General features: G+C 38.8%; 1 non-coding gene across 1 annotated transcript; it reads right to left on the bottom strand.

Moving 5' to 3' along the window:
• Window positions 1-14,694: 14,694 nt before the first annotated feature.
• On the bottom strand, window positions 14,695-14,798 carry LOC129405453 (small nucleolar RNA U13). The gene has a single exon (XR_008630593.1). It is a non-coding gene; the product is annotated as a small nucleolar RNA U13 (small nucleolar RNA).
• Window positions 14,799-16,038: the final 1,240 nt, after the last annotated feature.

Raw genomic sequence — 16,038 nt, 5'->3', positions numbered from 1 at the left:
AGAAAATATAAGATTGACAAACCACTAGCTCGACCCACAGAGACAGAGAGCTTCCCTAATAAGCCAAATCATAAACGAAAGGATAGATATTACAACAAAAACCACAGAAATTCCAAGGATAATCAGATATTACTATGAAAATCTTTCTGCCATGAAATTAGAGAGAACCTAGAAACAGCTAGTTTGAATAAGTCCCATAGTTAAAGAAGTGTGGAAAAATCCTACAGTGACTCCAAAAATTAAAAAAAAAAGTTTTTGCACAAAATTAATAAAATCATTTTTTCATAAAGATAGCTAAACATTAATGTCAGCATTATTTACAATAATCAAGAGAAGAGGATCAGTCTGTATCCACTGATGAATTAATGGATAAAATGGAGAAGATATCACTGCATCACTGTCATCACGTTGTTCATCGATTTACCCAAGCGGGCACCAGAAACATCTCTATTCCTCCCAGCCCTGAGATTTTAGCAGCCTCTCCTTACTCGTCTTTCCCAACGATTGGAGGCTCTTTCAAGGTCAGGGGAATTAGACCTATCATTACTGTTTTTGGCATATCCCGTGCGGGCTTTGTAGCTTGCTGGGCTCTCTGAGAGGTATGTATGTATGTGTATATATATATATATATAAAATATATATGCATATATACATATATCTGTCATTGTCATCCCATTGCTCATCGATTTGCTCAAGCAGGCACCAATAACGTCTCCATTGTGATACTTGTTTGTCACTATTTTGGGCATATATGTGTGCGTGTATAAATATATTACTCTATGATTTGTTGCATACTGTCTGAACTCCATCGTATATAGTGTGGTAATTATAGAAAATGGGTAGAAAGTGTTTCATAATGTTTCACGTGGCAGCAGTTAGGTAGTGGAGGTCAGCTGCCAGGGCTGGGTCCCCTGGGGCAGGGAAGGCTCCCACCCGTCCCCCTCTGGGGCACCCCAATTGAAAACAGCCTGGCGCAGAGTCCCAGGGAAGATATGATATATTTATAATGAGATACTGTTCAGTCACTAAAAAAAAAGAAAGTTCTGCCATTTGTGATAATGTGGATGGATATTAAAGGCATTATTCTAAAAGAAATAATCTGGGTAAAGAATAATAAGAATGATATCATCTAATCTGTATGGGGCTGGAGCCCATACAGTGTATAGGGTGTGTACCTTGCATGTGGTCAATCCAGATTCTAGCCCGAGCACCCCATATGGTCCTCAGAGCCCACCAGAAGTGACCCCTGGGTACAGAGTCAGGAGTAATCCTTGACCACTACTGGATGTGGCCTCCCACAAAATATTTATACATACATATATATTTAATGTAATTTATGTGTTGGATCTTAAAAATATATATACACATAGGTACAAAAGACAGCTTGTTGGTGATCCATATTGGGAGTACAAGGTGGAAAAAATGAGTCAAGGCAGCCAAAATGTAAATATTTCACATCATAAATAAGTCCTAGTGGGGGCCGGAGCGATAGCACAGCGGGTAGGGCGTTTGCCTTGCACGCGGCCGACCCGGGTTCGATCCCCGGCATCCCATATGGTCCCCCAAGCACTGCCAGGAGTAATTCCTGAGTGAAAAGCCAGGAGTAACCCCTGAGCATCGCTGGGTGTGACCCAAAAAGCAAAAGAAAAAAAAAAAGTCCTAGTAATGTAATATATAGTATAGACTCCAATCAGAAAATTTTTTTCTTTTCTTTTTTACTTTTTGGGTCACACCCGGCAATGCACCGGGGTTACTCCTGGCAATGCACCGGGGTTACTCCTGGTGGTGCTCAGAGAACCATATGGGATGCTGGGAATCGAACCCAGGTTGGCCGCATGCAAGGCAAACACCCTACCCACTGTGCTATCGCTCCAGCCCCACCAATCAAAATTTTTTAAAGAATTTCTTTAAAGAATAACTCTCTGGGAACTGAAGAGCTATAGTGGTGTGGAGAGTGCTTGCCTTGCACAGACAGATCTGAATTCCATCCCTGGCACCCAGTATGGTCCCCTGACCCGCTCAGTAGTGATCTCTGAACTCAGGTAACTCAGAAGTAAGTTTTGAGCACCACTGGAGGTGTGGCTCAAAAAACAAAAGAAGCACCCTCTGAAGGAAGCCAACCTTTGATTCATTCCACCCTCACACTCACTACTCACTGCCAGTATGTGCTGGGGAACTCCAAGTGTTTGTGGTAGCTAAAGTCATGGTATGGAGGATCCAGGAATGTAACTCTATAAATCACTTGCCTTCCCTGTGTGAGACCCTGGGTTTTAATTCCTGGTACTAAAACTTTTTTTGGGGGGAGGGCAGGGGAGGAAGGTGTTATTATAAGCACAAATACTCACCTTGTAAAAATTAGCTTCTTAGGGCTGCTTTGCATGCTCCAACCCAAGTTCAAACCCCAGCCCCCTATATTGTCCCCTGAGCCCCACTAGGATTGATGCCCGACCACAGAGTCAGGAGTAAGCCTCCTGAGTGCCACTAGATATGGCCCCAAAACAACAACAAAAATTTAAATAATAAAGAATCAGCTCCTACTTTGCTACTGAACCCTCTGAGACCCAATGATGCTTGAATAAGAACCCAGCTCCACAACATTAACCAAGCCCAATTTGACCTACTTTTCCAGTTATCTATTGCTCCCCTACAAGTAAATCACCCAAACAGGATTAAAATAAGTCAGATAGCAGAGTTCTTAGTGAAAAATAGGAGTGCTACAATGGAGATTTCAAACTCCCTGGATGATTTTTTAATTACATGGGCTGGAGCGATAGCACAGCGGTTGGGCTTTCGCCTTTCACGATGCCGACCCGAGTTTGATTCCTCTGCCCCTCTCGGAGAGCCCAGCAAGCTACGGAGAGTATTGAGCCTGAGTGGCAGAGCCTGGCAAGCTACCCGTGCGTATTGATATGCCAAAAACAGTAACAATAAGTCTCTCAATGATAGACATTACTGGTGCCTGCTTGAACAAATCAATGAGCAATGGGATGACAGTGACAGTGCAGATTTTAATAAATCAACCATTGAGCTACCTTCTGCCTCAATCTGCTAAGCATTTCTTGATTTTTACTAATTGCAGAAATGTGAATTGAATTTATGTGGAACTGTAGTAGCTATAAGATAAACAGTAAAAGAAGAAGATAGGCTATTTCCTCTATGATCCTCACTTTTCAGAATTATGAAATTTAAGAACATTTTAGAATACAGTGACTCTGAAATCACAATGTAAACACAAATTAGTGTTGCTGCTTTTCTCAAGTGAATACTCTCTAAGAGATCAATATGATGAATTGTGATTACAGATAAGTATGGTTAATACCTCTCATCACTAACATTACTCTCAGTCTAATTTTTCCCAAAAACACAATAATATATTGTTTTCTGAGAGCATTTTTTAAAGGAGTTAATAAAATCTCAATAACCAGAATAGAACAAAAGGCCAGAATAGAGCATGTGGCTGATGTCCAACTTTCCCAGATGAGCTCAGTACTCCCTTACGGATCAACAGCTGGAAGCATATTCATGCTACATCTGTGCAGTCAGACACTGCCAGATATGGTGAATAAGAGCAATCCAATTTCTACAATAAACAGCACTCCACCATCAAAACAATTCTGCTGAAGTCTTCCAGTTAAGACTTGGAATACTAAGTAAACTTTCGAAACTGTACCTAAACACAAAAGTTTTCTAGAATTTCAAATTAATACATAATTCACTGCTGTTTCACCTAGTCTATAAGCACTGTAGCACTGTCGTCCCATTGTTCATTAATTTGCTCGAGCGGGCACCAGTAACATCTCTATTGTAAGACTTGCTGTTACTGTTTTTGGCATATTGAATACGACACGGTTAACTTGCCAGGCTCTGCCATGTGGGCAGAATACTTTTGGTAGCTTGCCAGGCTTTCCAAGAGGGATGGAGAAATCGAACCCGGGTCGGCTGCATGCAAGGAAAACGCCCTACCTGCTGAGCTACCTAGTCTATAAAATCAACAGAAATTTTATTCCAGCTAAATCTTATCCAACTCTGAGCTACATCCCAGAGAAATTGCATATGAGCACTAGAGCACTTTTCACACCACTAAAGTCTCTTAGATCATTTCTGCTTCAGATTGATGAAAATAGTCAAGATTTAAATCCCTTGATTGGTCAAGAACATCTCTTTGTTCTTTGAGCAGAGACCTTCCAACAATTTCTATTATAACCAGTCTCATTGTCTTGCTTGTGTATGTGCTTGCCTGAGTCCATTAACGACCAAAAATAGTAACTTGGATCCTACCTTTGGCTCCCTAACCCACAACTTACCTCCCCTTCTTTGATCTTTATTGTTAATCTGTTCTTATTATTCACTTAGATATGTTTCTTAAAAGCTCTGCTCCTACCCTTATCCCAGAAAAGCAAAGTGGCCCTCCTTCCCTTAAATTATCTCTCCCTGAACCCTGCCTAGTGCCACTGTAATAACACTTACTTCACTGTATATGAATGGAGGGGCTCCCCTTCATAAGTTCCTTGGACACAGAATTTTGTGCATTTCAGTGAACCCAGGACTTATTTTAACTTTTGCTGTTGAAGTAATAATGTCATTACAATAGTGTTAATGCTAATCTTGTGATTTACAACTTTTTCTATACCCCACCACCACCACCACTAAAGTGCCATGGATGCTCCACCATTATCCTTGTCCTTCTATTCTACAGCTTCCTTCCTCATCCACCTTTACTATCATCCCACCCCCAACTTGGGAACCTCAATTCTGCTGTCAAAGCCTCAGGGAGCTTATTTCCACTGAATACTATTCATTCCTCTTATATCTTTATATGAGCAAGATTATCTGGAAATTTTCCTTTTACCTCTTACTTCACTTAACATGACACCCTCTAATTCCATCCAAGTTGTAGCAAAAGACAGGATTTCATTTTTTCTTATAATAGAGTGGTACTCCACTACATGTATAATACAGCACAGTTTTTTTATCCATTCATGTACTGGTGGGTACTTGGGTCATTTCCAGATTATTACTATTATAAATAGTGCTGCAAATAACATAGGCATGCATATATGTTTTTGTTGTTTAATTTTTTAAGGTGCTGTGATTTACATAGTTATTTATGATTGTGTTTCAGACATACATTTTTGCAACACCAATTCCATAACCAATATCAATTGAATTTCACTTCCAATCACACATTTTCCCCTGGGGTTGAAACCTTTCCTTAGCAGTCCACCTCAGCTGTAAAACCTTTGAAGGAAGGCAGTGTGACATTATGCTTGCTTGCTCCTAACTACAGCTAGCTTCATGACATCAGCTATAGACTTTATACCCTTTATACCCTTTCCCTACCCCAAATAAGAAGTGTGCTACTGGACACAGAAAAGGAGTTGGTAGAAGAACCAATACAAATAAGCTGTTGTGACTTAAAATATTATTCCAAGGGGCTGGAGTGATAGCACAGTGGGTAGGACGTTGCCTTGCACGCAGCTGATCCGGGTTCAATTCCCAGCATCCCATATGGTCCCCTGAGCTCTGCCAGGGGTAATTCCTGAGTGCAGAGCCAGGAGTAACCCCTGTGCATTGCCAGGTGTGACCCAAAAAGAAAAAAAAATATTCCAAATAGTGCTATCCGATAGACCAAAGGTCAGTCACAAAGTGGAGCACCTACCAAGTAAACTTATGCTGGTTTTTTGTATATCATCTCATTTAATCCTGTCAACCCTACACATTTGAGGAAGAGATTATTATCTCCAATCAGACAAAAAACGTAAAGTCAAAAATGCATGTAATCAAATACAGGTGATGTTGCTCAGTAAATAATAGGCCTGGCATTCAAACTGAGATTTGTTTATTCAATTTCAAAATCAATCTTAATGTTATTTCCATTATATCACTAAGTCAAACTACAAATTTCTTAAAAGATGGATTGTGAGTTTGGCCCCACCCCTTCCTCCTCCCCTCCACCCCCACCTCTGTCACCTGGCCCCTGCCCAGTTGGGGGACCAGCAAAAACAAAAAGAAAAAGAGAGATGGAGGATAAAAGAAATAGGTGATACCAAATATACCTAACAAATACTTCTGAAAGAACAAGAAATATATCTTTAAAATAGAAAACACTCAAACTAAGGGAAAAGCAAGACTGGGTAAATAAGAAAAAATATCATTTGGATTTTATCAAATTTGATGGAATTTGATAACAGTTAAGATAGACGGAGTAAAGAAAAATGTAATTGGCTGAATTGAATTAATAACATATTAATGAAAAATAGTAAGACCTTAAATAATTAGAAAAATAAAACCAACATTCATAAATAAACATCTCTTAGTTTTGTAAAAATAACAATACTTGAAGAAAAAGAACACTGAACAAGGACCAAGAGTTAATTATAAAATTGCAATCATTTTTCCTGCTCTGCTTTTTCAAGCACAGAAACTGTCTCATTAGTTGTTGTGAATATTAAATAACTTAGACCAGAAGTGACTAGCATGCAAATAACAAGCAACACAAAATGTTCTCCTGCAATCAGATGACTGAGCAAGATTAATCAGAAAAAGTACTTTCACTTCAGATATCTTTTGCATTCTGACCTAGAGAAAGTAAACTATTTCCTCGATCAAATAGCAGATAACATACAGATTAAATTTACACGAGGGGGAAATTTTAAGAAAGAACTAAAGTCTTATTTATAAATCTGAACTCTCTAATCTAGTTTCAAATCATCTCAGATTTGCCTCTTTTCCCCCAATATCCCTTCTACCTTTATTTATTGCAGTGAGGTCAAAACAAAACAAGGGTGGGAGCAATAGTACTGCATGTGGGGATCTTGCCTTGCATGGGGCAGACCCAAGTTGGATCCCCAGCACCCCAAGTACCCCCAGGAGTGACTCCTGAGCACAGAGCCAGAAGTTTAATCCCTAAGCACTGCTGGATATGACCCCCTAAAAAAAAACAAAACAAAACAAAAATAAAGCAAAACAAAACAGTGCTCTTAAACATTGCAGCTGTACTGACATTCTTTTAGTCTCTCAACACGCCAGCTGGTTTTGATGCCAAAGCCTTCATGTCATCTGCTTTAGTGTTGGTGGATATTCTAAAGATGGTTGGGAGAGAATGAAATCAAGAGACATTTAGAAATTAAAATCTCAGGAATGGATGTCAGATCTTATAAAGCAGATAAGAGGAAATAGTCATGAAATCTTTTATGAATTAAAAAATAGTAATTTATATAAAATGGCAGAAATCACCAGGATAAATTTATTGAATCTTTCTAGTAAAAGTGAGTATAACATTAAATTTCAAACCTTACCAATTTCCTTAAAGTAGTTACTTTTACTGTGGTAGGAAAATTTCTCTAATAACTATTAAAGTGCGTGGGTGTGACTTTTAGTCTTAGAACGCTTAGTTTTATTATGTGTACATATATAAAAGTAGTCACTTCTTCAAAATTCTCACAAAAGCCTTTTGTTCCCTAGAAATACCAGTAGATATGAGGCATTACTCCTGATTACCAACATAACTTTGAACAAGTCCATAAAATTATATAAATATATGCATACTTCCCTGTTCACTCTGAGACTCTGAGATCACTATTGCTATTATTATCCAGTCTAGAAATTTCAAATACTATTAGGAATGTATAGTTGTATTAGGCTTCAAGGGTGCAATGACACCAATCAGATAACTTCGAAAGAACAAACGTTCCCAAAAGAGGTGTATTCAGAATTCTGGGTGCCAGCTGCAACAGTGTCACTGACAAATTAAAGATATACTAATTTTCTTTTTTTAAGTGATTTGTTGGGCTGGGGTGTTAGCACAACAGGTAGGGTGTTTGCCTTGCATGCAACCAACCCAGGTTTGTTGCCTGGCACTGAATATGGTACCTCAGCCCTTCAGAAGTAATCCTTGAGCACAACCAGGTATAGCCCAAAAGCAAAAAATAAAATAATGTGATGACTAAACTCATCTAAGAAGGGTGAATTGAAACACAAGAGAGATAAAAAGATACTTTCCAGACTGAGTATTTAGATATGCTTTATCAGATAGGTCTCAATGGGAAGCAGAGTCAAAATTACTTTGTTTTTGTTTTTGTTTTTGTTTTTCACAGCTATACCTAATACAACTTTAGTAGAAGTTGAGGGAAATGGAGTTCGAGAGAAAAGTCATTGACCACAGACAATGAAAATAGCAAAGAAAGTAGAGAAGACAGTCCCTTGTGTCTCATGATTGGTCTGAAGATGACAAGAAAAGATGAACATAAATTAGAGACACTAAGACACACTAGAAACTGAAGACAAACAAGATCTTGTTAGGACTGACTTGAACAGATGAAGACAAAAGGATCAGCATCTGTTTCAAGCAATGCAGGTGCTGTGATAAACTGTTTTTCTTTTACCATGTAGTGCATTCAATCTTGACCCAAAGTTCCAAAGAGCTGAAGATCTGACAAAAGCTGGAGAACCTATAACTTCAGCACCTGCCCCATGGCACTCAAAAAGAGGCAGTAGATCAAACAATATAGAGGACAACCATCAGCAGCATTCATGACCCTGTACTGCCATTCTCCATATAAGGTCTGGCACTTAAGTTCCAACCTTCAGGTTGATTTAAAAAAAAAAAAAAAAAAAAATAGGTAAAAATATTGATATTTTCATGCAAAGAGATGCTAAGTGAAAGAGCACAGGTCTTGGAATAAAATATGAATTTAAGCTTGGCTGTGTTGCTCTGGGGTAAATAAAAGTCTACTATACCTCCAACTGACTTATGCCCTTTAATAATATTCCATAAATATATGGAATCTGTGTCCCCCTGTACCCTGTCAGGAGTAATCCCTGAGTGTAGAGCCAAGAGTAAACCCTGTTCACAGCCAGGTGTGACCCAAAAACCAAAAAAGAAAAATGTACTGTACTCAGTATTGCCTGTACTCAGTGGAATACTACTCTGCCAGATATCTGTTCATATAGTCGGTTTTTCAATTTTTTTAAATTTTGTTTTGTTTTGTTTTTTTGGAGGGAGGTGAGATGTTGGGTCAGACCTGGTGGGCTGGGAGGCTGTTCCAGGCTCTGTGCTGAGGGAATGGGTCCCAGTCATGCTCAGAGGGCTATTTGTGGTGCCAGGAATTGAAAGAGGGTCGGCTACTTGCAAGGCAAGTGCTTTAACACCTGTTTTATCTCTTTGGCACAAACGATACCAAACTATACTTTAAGATGCAGTTGTGCTATTTGGAATAAAAGGGATTAAACCTGAGGTGATTGTGCTAAAGAAAATAAGCAAAAAAATTACCAGATGACTTCTCACATATGTGTAATATAAGTAACTAAAACAAATTGGGGAAAAATAACCCTAACTTCTAAATTTGGTGAAAACTAAAGTGGTTCTTTTTTTTTTTAATTTTTGGGTCACACCTGACACCTGGCGATGCACAGGGGTTACTCCTGGCTCTGCACTCAGGAATTACCCCTGGGAGTGCTCAGGGAACCATATGGGTTCTCTGAAATCGAACCCAGGTCAGCCTCATGCAAGGCAAATGCCCTACCTGCTGTGCTATTGCTCCAGCCCCAAAAGTGGTTCCTTAAAAGGAAAGTGAGACAAGTAAAGGGGGTCTTTTAGAATTGGTACAACACTGGAGCTATAGTGGTAGGTATGGTGAGAAAATGCTTTACATAAATAATTAGACCACATTGTTTTAAAAATTCCCCTAGAAAGCAGGGTAAGGTCAAATGGGAACTTAATTGCATTCAACAAAAGCATATATCACCTATTCTTTCACAGTCTTTTTTAGCAATATTTAATTCCATAAGAAGTGGCACCAAGTGGCCAGATTTAATCCCTAGCCCTACATATGGTCCCCTCAATAATTCCAGGAGTGATCCTAGAGCCAGGAAAAAGCTGTAAGCAGATATGGGTGTGGCCCCAAACAAAAACAAAACAAAAAAGTGATGACAAAGATTTATGGTACAGATACAGAGAAGATGCAAGAGAAAATAATTTATTAACAATAGTAGCATGGCTAATATTTATTGAACACCCATTTTTTAAAAAAAAAATTTTATTAGTGAATCACCATAAGGTACAGTTACAGACTTACAAACTTTTGTGCTTGTTTCAGTCATACAATGGTCAAGTACCCATCCCTCCACCAATGCCCATTTTCCACTACCAATGATCCCAGCATCCCTCCCACCACCCCCACTTTGTCCACTGCACCCCACCCTGCCTCTGTGGCAGGGCATTCGCTTTTGCTCTCTCTCTCCATTTGGGTGTTGTGGCTTGCAATTAAGTGTCCATCATGTTGGGTCTATAGTCTACTTTCAGCCCGCATCTCCCATCCCAAGTGAGCCCTCCTAGCACCCTTTACTTGGTGGTCCTTTCTCTATCTAAGCTGCCTTTTCCCCCAGCATGCAAGGCCAACTTCTAAGCTGTGGGGTAATCCTCCTGGTATTTATCTCTATTATTCTTGGGTGTTAGTTTCCCGTTCTGTTACTTTATATTCCACAAAGGAGTGCTATCTTTCTATGTCTGTCGCTCTCTTTCTGACTCATTTCACTTAACATGATACTTTCATGTTGACCCACCTATCTGCAAATTTTATGACTTTATCTTTTCTAACAGCTGCATAGTATTCCATTGTGTAGATGTACCAATGTTTCTTTAACCAGTCATCTGTTCTCAGGCACTCGGGTTTTTTCTAGATTCTGGCTATTGTAAACAGTGCTGCAATGAATATATAAGTGTAAATGTCATTTCTACTAGACTTTTTTGCATCTCCAGGATATATTCCCAGAAGTGGTAGTGCTGGGTCAAATGAGAGCTCAATTTCTAATTTTTTGAGAAGCATCCATACTGTCTTCCAAAAGGGCTGAACCCGTCAGCATTCCCACCAGCAGTGAAGGAGAATCCCTTTCTCCCCACATCTGCACCAACATGGTTTGTTTTTGTTCTTTTGGATGTGAACACTCATTCTTGACCAGATCCTGAACTAAATGCTTTACAAATAAGGTACTGAAGTAAGGAGACATTTCCATAGATAACATTCATCAGTGTCTATAGTTCTAATTTGCATGATTGTCATTTTAACTCCTAGGCTATGCCTAAGGGAATTAGAATTGAGAATTACTCACATTTTCTTAGCATAAATTTAAGTTAACATTTATCCCATGGTCATTTCAACATTTAAGAAGAGATGGATATCCATATGCCTTAAAATATTGCATAGAAACTACAAATCAGCATATTCTCACTCTAACAACAACACCACAACAATTTACCAAGTCTTGCAAAGAGAGAGAGCAGCACACTTTGGTACATGCATCAGGATTAAAGGCTTCCCAAAAGTCTCCTTCTAAACGTCTTATGCCTCTTCCAGGTAGCAGAACAGTCCAAAAATAACCATATCCCAAGGTGAAATTTACTGTGTAAACAGTCATGAAATACTAGATTGTTTGATTATTACAAGAAAGCTGAGGAAAGCTGAGGATAACCAGAGGTTTGGTGGAGCTTTGTTCATGGCAGAAAAAACAGTGAAAAGGCCCCTTGGATACAGAAGATATAATGTTCCTTCTTTTCATAAATATAAAAGGAGATAGTAACACCAAATGTTCTATCAGAGGAGAATGCAGTGATAATTCAACATTGCCTCTGCTCTCAAAGGACTTAGCCTCTAGCGTGGCAGAGGGACAGAGACATGACAAAGGTAAGTTGAGCTATTCTTCTACCCCTGTTTCTGTAAAACAAATGTGGGTTTTGTTCTTTATAAGGCCGGCCATGTCTATTAGCTATTCTAAGATACTTCAGCATCTGGTTGAGACTAGCAGCTCATTCAAGCTTGTTTTTGTACCACCGAGCCTGTTCCACAATTTCCAGGTAGCTCAATCAGAGGAGGGCATGTAGCACAATTTCTACTTTACTATAGAAGCATACAGAAACGTAATGGACTAAGGAGAAAGATTCCAAGAGACTGAAACAATGAATTATCAAAAGTTATGGGTAAATGCAAATCCAGCACAGAAGAGAAGAAGCCAGACCAATAAGAGAACAACATATATAGAAGATACCTAACAACTTTATTTTCTGGTCAAGGTGGATCAATAGAGACCAAATTTTTCTTCATACTGAAACAACTAAAAATCCAGAAATATATTAACCAATGGTTTTGAAGACACTGACTGCAAGCAATGAGGAACACTGAATCCTGAAAGACAGGCAAATCTCACTGCTTGTCTCAAATGAGTTTCCATTTACTCTGGGATGGGAAATCTGGTGGAACCTGGCAGTTTCCCTAACTAAATGAGAAAGATTTGGGATCACAGATAGACCAACTCTGCAAAGAATACAGTACAGAGAAATAAAACTACCCAGAGAGATAACTTGGATATCTAAAGAGAGTTCTTCTGGCATAAAGTAATGACCGAAGCATGTATGTAAGGAAACTACTTGAAACGGAAAGAATGTAGACTAAAAATTTGTTACAGGAAACTCTATTAGTCAGAGTTTTCCAAATAAATGGAACCAGTAGGACAAAAATATATTGTGATTTAAGTGGGATTTTTTAAAAATCTGCACATATGTAAGAAACTAAAGCTCACCAAGGGGCGAGTGCACTCTTGGGCTCTCCGGGTGGCTGTGTCTCACCACCCACATTCGGTGCTCTGGAACCACTGTGTATGGGCTGGATCGGGAAGGCCGTTGGCCAAAGACAGGCAAAGGAAGAACGAGGACCAAGCTGGTTGCTGATTAGTTACCGTTTATTCAATCTTCCATCTTTCTCATCTCCCACACTTCCAGCTCCGGCCTCTCTCTGGATCAACTCCAGCCTCTCTCCTTCTCTAGTCTCTCCTCCTCTTCTCTCTCCCACCTTGCCCTCTAGGCTACACCCAGCCAGCTAGCAAAATCAACATAAGAAAGCCCTTCCTGAGGGCAGGGCATTCCAAAGCCCTTCCTGACTCTTAAGGTTTTTTTCTTTTCCTTAGTCCAAACACTTATTAACATCTTAATACTAGTTATTTTTGTATGGACATAGCAAGAGATACATTGAGGCTTGCAAGGCAGCTCTCCTGACAACATCTTGCCACAGACTCAGACCACAGCACTCAGGCCAGATTAATCATTCCTCACCCTAGCAGGGTCCGAATCTAGTTATCACTGTTTGGATCATGACAACATTTGTCCATGATCAAGCTTTTAACTTAGAGTTAAGCATTAGGCACTTTGGCCAGGCCCATCTCGATGCCAGGGTAGCACACAACTCACTGCTTACCCTGAGTCCGTCTCGTTCCTCATCGGGATCCTGCTTTTGGGGGTGCTAGGAAGTAAGGGCAGCTGAGGCTTAGGTCGAGAGAACAGATGCCCAGGAGGAAAATATCATGTAGAGTCAAATGACTCCCAGGTTAGAAAAGCATAGCATTTGCTAAGTCTTCCTGTGTCCATACAAAAAGGACATGGCTCTGAATAAACTATGCAAAGGACTCAAGGAGAAGAGAAAAACATTATTTACAAGTCAACAGAACACTAAGAAAGAAGTTACAAATAAACACAGAGGAGTGGGAGCACTGTAACGGGAGTAACCCAATAAACCTAAACTACCTGAAGCTATGTTATCCTACACACATACAGTTGTGAATGCTTAGCAATCCAAAACCTGACAGGTTTGCTCTTGAATTGGATGCAGAGTTAAAAAAAAAAAAAAAAACTCTGTGGTAGCCTCCAAAGTTTTTAGCCTGATTAACAAAATGAATGAAAAAGACATCAACTGAGGAGAAAGCAGTTGGAGCAGAGTTTTGAAGAAACACCAGCAATTCACAGACATAAGCTTGGTGAGAGGTCTGATTGAGGTTACAACTGTGAGAATCATTGGCATGTAGATGCCACATAGCTGAATTAGCTCTCCAAGGGTGATTATAAACAGACAGAACTGAGGACCAAGAAACTTACCCACATAAAGAAATCAGAGAAAGGAAAATTAGCAAGCGAGATTTAAAAGAAGCAACTAGTGAAATAGAAAAATAAAAAAAGCACAAAGCACTGACTAGGTCTTTCTCCCTTTCTCCTTGACAGAGATTAAAGGAGAGTTGGTTGAGGGTCTTATAACAAACTCAACCCCCCCACAATAAAGTCCTCACAAAAACATAAGTAAACTCATTTCCAGATATCTCTCAATTAAAAATTGAATAGAATAAATAGAATATAAATGAAAACACATCATATCAAAATTTATGGAATAAAGCTAATCTCTTAGAAGGAAATGTGAATTTCAAATGCTAATGAGACAAAATAAGAATATTCTCAAATTAGTTATTTAAGACCTTGCCTTAAGAATACTAAGAAGTCCACTTATGGTGCAAACAAGCCCAGTCTTTAAAGTCCATATGCTGACTCCTAGTCCATATTTGTGCAGTTCTCTCAATGCCAGCATACAAAAGAGTAAAGAAGTCAATTAAGTGTAATTAATCTTTAATAAGACATCACATAGGACACAGAGGCAAACAAAATATCCCTGTTTAAATGTACATATGACAGAAAGGTTTTTTGTTTTCTCCTTGCTGTGCATTTAGATGTATTCACATACTTCATCACAACAATCCTGATAGTTTGGCGTTATAATAACTCCTATTTTATAGATCAGGAAATTGAAGCTACTAAAATAGAACCTGAAATAAAATCTTGGCCGTCTTATTCCAAAAAAGAGCTCTTTGTCTTTTTTTTCTTCACAGCAGACAGATAATGTACCAAATGCATAACAACATTTAAGAGAGGTACGTGTCACACAAATGTTCAAAGACCCAAGTATTATGCTTATGAACTGGAAAAGAATCCAAAAGTGAGCTCTTAAACATTACACTAAATAGTTTACACTATGGAATAGAAAATTTAAAGATACTTTCCTTAATCCCGGTTGATCAACCATCCAGATCAAAGACTGAGATTAACAGACAAATCCCAAGAGTAGGATATTCCCGCTGACACAAAGTGGGAGCCTGGTTATGGGATCAGGAGTATATTTAAGAAAAAAGGACCAAAGGAGGGAGAGTAAGCTTTATTCCAAATGATCATAATAAATGTCACAACATGGTGGCCTCAAGCATCAGAACAAAGAATTCACTCTTTTTAGAAGTTGGGTAACTCAACTTCTAATTGTGTAAAACAGTCATTCTAAAGTTAGAGCAACTCCCTGGTTGGAGGATATGAATCAAAACTAAAGTGCTGATTTCTTACATTCTTAATAATTTTTTTGTAAATGTCTATCAAAGTTACATTGTTAAAGATAGCTCATAAGGTACTTCCCTCTCAAAAAGATAGAGACTGGGGGTTTTAGAAGAAACATTATCAGGAAAGAAGGCTGATTTAGATATTTTACCCCAAACCCTCCTGATTCCAGCCTTTTTATAACAGTAACAGAAGCCTTTTGAGTTGTTATGTGAATGTTTAATACAGTTATTTACCTTCCAAGGGATATTTTTCCTAAGAGGGAAAAAAATAAACTTAATCCAGAAAAGTTTTTCTCTCTTTCTTCTGCCAAGGTTGTTCTCACAAATAAAAAGCACAGTTTTGTCCAGCCAAGAGGACAAAAATTAATTTAAAAAAAATAATAAGAAGTCACTTGAAAAGTTCATTTCCTTCTATAATTTTGAGCAGGCATCTTTATACCTAATACACAGAGCACAGTCTCCTAAAATTTTAATACCTTTCATTTGATATTCCGGTAATATTGCCCTTATGGCCAATAAGCCCTTCAAGGAAAGTCAGTTCACTGGGGTTTTGTTGCATAAAGGAAGTGACTCTTTACTGACCAAGTACTCGTGTCCCTGGCCTCAATAGAATAGTTCTTTTTTTATATTTTTATTTATTTATTTTATTTTATTGAATCACCATGTGGAAAATTACAATGCTTTCAGGCTGAAGTCTCAGTTATACAATGTTGAAACAACCATCCCTTCACCGGTGCCCATATCCCACCACCAAAAAAAAAAACACAGCACACCTCCTATCCTGCCCCCCCAACCTCCCCCCGCGCTTTGTAACTGATAAATTTCACTTTACTTTCTATTTACTTT

Source organism: Sorex araneus, chromosome 5 (genome assembly GCF_027595985.1).
Source record: "Sorex araneus isolate mSorAra2 chromosome 5, mSorAra2.pri, whole genome shotgun sequence".
Lineage (NCBI taxonomy): Eukaryota > Metazoa > Chordata > Mammalia > Eulipotyphla > Soricidae > Sorex > Sorex araneus.
The sequence above is the reverse complement of the archived record's forward strand: the minus strand, read 5'-3'. Positions and strand labels throughout refer to the sequence as shown.